Here is a 4,297-nt window from a genome sequence, read left to right as displayed (position 1 = left end):
TGGCCTGTGTTTCCACTGCCAAAAATAAACTATTTAAGGACATACCAATTTATGATGCTGTCAGTATCCAGATTGGTTTTCTTTATATATAGTTGAAAATGTTACACTGTTTAGTTTGACATCTCTCTTTTAGATTGTCTTGTTAACTTACTCTAGAGATGAAACGCTCAAGTATATAGACTGACTATTCTCAGTTATCTCAGTTGGATTTCAGTTTAGATTAACTTCCATAGCAGATGAAATGCCTCATTGTTTTTCATTGCAAACTGTTCACTATTCCTTTGTTAACTTTTCCTAGTGTGCAAACAATGAATTCTTCCTTGTTAAGGATCCCTCTATAAACCTAAGGGGGAGTCCCACTTATCTCCCAGCCACCTGAGCCTATCCATGTAGAGAATTTGCTCATATGGGAGCTTACTTCAGCACACACTGGCCACACACACTTACACGCACACACTAACTCTGTACTCTCCCTTTTAAAATAAACATTTAAAAAATGTGGTTTGGTTTTCACTTGGGAACTGCCCAACCACACACAGAGCTAAGTTGAAATTAACCTTTCCACTCAACTCAACAAAAAGGGCAACTTTGCCTGGGCAGATGGTCATGTGCATTGTCATGTGTAATCTATTTCCATGTCAGTGGACATTCTGGACTTTTCAGCATCAACTTCAAGTATATTTAAAAATAAAATGAGATGCAATGAGTTGTGCTCTAAATTTTTGGATCATCAGAGAAATCCCATTTTCTGTCTTTAGGATAAGCTAATTAATGTTAAATAAATGAAATCAAGTTATATTTTGCTCTTGCATGTGTTGGGGGTAGGGAAGATTTTAGTCCAAATAGCATAAGAGTTAATAATCTTCTAGCTATGCCACCAATAATTTGTGAGTTAGGAAAGTGTGGTGATAAAATTAAAAGAAAGCTTGTTTGTCATTCTATTATATAAGATACTAGTTTTTTAAAAAATAAAAGAAAAAGTGACTGGACAAGAAATCTACTATTTCTAATACTGTCTCCACCATTACCTAGCCACATAATTACCATGGATTTTAGTTCTGTCACATAAAATAAAGAGTTCAATGTATATTTCCTGTTTCCTAGCACTTCAAGATCCATAGTGAAGAGTTTCATGATCGTATAATTTCAAGAAACATAAATATTGTAATTCTGTCACATTTAGCAATTCACGAAGAAATTCGTATTTGAAAGACTTTTAGAGATCCAACAGTAAAGAAACCACATAACTCAGTATTTCTGAATTTTATTTGACCGTGAAACATTGTATCTGTTAAAGTGCTAGGAGACATATTTTGGGAATCAGTGCTGTAAATAATTTCTAAAATTCTGTTATTCTAAGTTTTATGAATACACCGTTGTGTTGATTAGTAACATCAAAAATTCCATATTTTAAACTAATATATCAGTTCAGTTCAGTTCAGTCACTCAGTCGTGTCCAACTCTCTGTGACTCCACAAATCGCAACATGCCAGGCAGATATTTGCCATTTAAATTACCATATCCCAAGCACTGAATATCCCATATCTCAGAAATTAATATAAATAGTATTGAGATAATGAACAAGTTTGTCTTCAGATTTCATGATCATGTTTTATAACCTTATTAAACTTCTACTTTTAATAAAAACTTTGCATTTTCAATTAACTGACTATTTTGAACTCACATATCTACAACCACTTTGTATATTATTAATTACGTTATTGCATCCTTAAATGACAAAAGAACTCGAGTTCTAGTAAATATCTGCTAAAGTTAGAACTCAAAGTCTAACTTTGCTCTGTGATTTGGTTTATTGGGCTCTGTTCCACCAAAATGGCTAGAATGATCCAAACACTTTAGAAGAAAGCAACAGATCACTTCTATTTAAAACTCTAGACAAATCACTATGATGCTTGTTTCATAGGCAGTTTGCAGTAGAGATGATAAAGTTTTGGTGGCATGAGGAATTGATGAAATATTGTGGGATACAATTAACTGCAGCATAATAACAGTAATCTCTATAAATTACACGATAAAAATATTTGAAAACACCCAAATCACATTAGATATCATATCGCCTGGTCACCTTGAAATGATTCAGACAATAAGTTGGCAGCTGTTACACTGTGAGTGCCATATGTCTGGTGATCTCACAGAGTCAACTTATTGTCTTCTGAGTCATTCATAACTGTGATTCATAGTATGCTAGATACCCGCCTCCCCCAAAATAATTTACCTTTCAGTCTATTTCAAACTCTTTCTTGTTCTGCACCTCATCTCTAGAACTAAATACCTAATTATTCCAAAATAGATAATGAATGAACAGAGAAGACCTACAGTACTTTAAATAATTATTTCAGAAAATTGTTAATTTATGAGAGGCTAGGTTTGACTGATGTTTGTTCTTTAAGGTAATACTAATTCTAAGCTACCTCCACATCCCAGTTATACAGAGGTGTTTTTTTGAGTACTGTTGTTCTGGTAAAATGTTGGTCATTTCCTATGAATTTTCTCCTATGGTTGTCAAGACAACACTCAAAGTGCTTTGCAAATGAGGAAAATTAAGGTTAAGTCATGTAGCTAGTATCAGAGTTGGAAGTTAACTGTGTCCTCTCTTTCACGAAACTCTACTATCTTCCAGCTGTCTTTTCCATAGTATCTGATATTCAGAAAGCATGGTTTTATAGCCTCTCAAATGAGGCCAAGCACATTTATTTATCATTTGATTTACATTGATGTTTTCTCCACATTGAAGTTTCAGATGAGGAAGTAATAACATTAGCATCAACAACAAAACAATGTAGTATTTGAATAAAGTTTTAAGAATAAGAGGATGTTTATTAGATTATAAATCCATAATTAATTTAAGTGTACAATGAAAGCTATGCATAATGAAATTTTAAAACGTTTATGAATTCTTTTCAACATTACACCTAGAATTCAGTAATGATTGTTTGAATGAGTCTATGTAGAAATTTAGTTGTTTTTTTCGACCTTCCAATATTCTCTTGGTACAAATTAACATGAATGTGTTGCTACTGGAGCCAAGTAGGAATTTTCTCAGACATATTGGCTTAAGTTAACTGTTTTCAATCAAAACTGCAAAAGCTCTTACAGCATTTCACCTTATTTTTGCACTTGGGGAAACATGTCATAGCTTGGCTATATAGTCTTGGCCAATTTTAGGTGAAAAAAGTGAACATTGTTTTACACATCTTTCCACAAAAGGAGGTTTTCATTTTCAGTTGTATCTAGCTGGAAATACTAGTGTCATAAATGTCAAGCAAAACAGAGGGAAAAAAGAATTTAGAACAACATTCAAAATTAGATTCATAATCTAATGGGTTGGCCAAAAAGTTCGTTCAGGTTTTTCAACAACATCAACTGGAAAAACCCAAACAAACTTTTTGACCAACCCAATATACAGTATATAGAGGTGAATTAAGAAAATATTTCCCAGATTTTACCTCACAGATCACCTACATTTTAATTCACGAAAATATGACACATCTTCAATCACAGAATACCATGTCTGTTTCACTACTCTGTAAGAACTAAATTCTGAATCAACTAGAAAATTTTATCAAAACCTATCCATTCTATTTCCACTTCTCTGCTTCAGTTTTGCACTTCTGCACAATGTGAACAATTCCAGTAAATGTTCTGAACAGAACAGTCCATTCTGGACACTTTACTTTTGGAGAAGTCTGGTATTAGTAGGGAGATAATTTCAGTGAGGTAGGAGACAAGGCTTCTTTGATGGCTCAGCAGGGAAAGAATCTGCCTGTAGCACAGGAGATATAGGAGATGCCAGTTTGATCCCTGGGTCTGGAAAGTCCCCTGAAGGAGGAAATAGTAGCCCACTACAGTATTCTTGACTGAAAAATCCAGGTTGTGATCCAAAGGGTAACAGAGAGTTGGACGTGACTGAGTGACTAAGCACACACACGCAGGAGATAAAAAGAACCCTGGAAATGCATTCGGGGGGTCCCAGTGGTTTACATATAGCTTTGTTTGAACAGTCAGAGGAACATACTGCAGAATAACGAGACCAGCAAAACATAGCAGATTGTACGTATTCATAGCAATGACGAATGTCTACACTGAGAACTATGCACATAGGTCCCTTCTCTAGTTAAAGATTTGAGGAGGGAATTTGGCTGTCATAAAAACTAATCGTAAATCACATCTCTGACTGCTGATGAATACTTAAGCTGTATAAAATTAACCTTAGAATACAGATAAAAACATGAAACTCCTTCAGTTAAGTTCAGAGGTGTCAGAATCTTTGTGACCC

The sequence above is a fragment of the Moschus berezovskii genome, chromosome 19, assembly GCF_049115385.1.
Source record: "Moschus berezovskii isolate FMDL1 chromosome 19, NW_MosBer_1.0, whole genome shotgun sequence".
NCBI classification, from domain to species: domain Eukaryota; kingdom Metazoa; phylum Chordata; class Mammalia; order Artiodactyla; family Moschidae; genus Moschus; species Moschus berezovskii.
The sequence above is the reverse complement of the archived record's forward strand: the minus strand, read 5'-3'. Positions refer to the sequence as shown.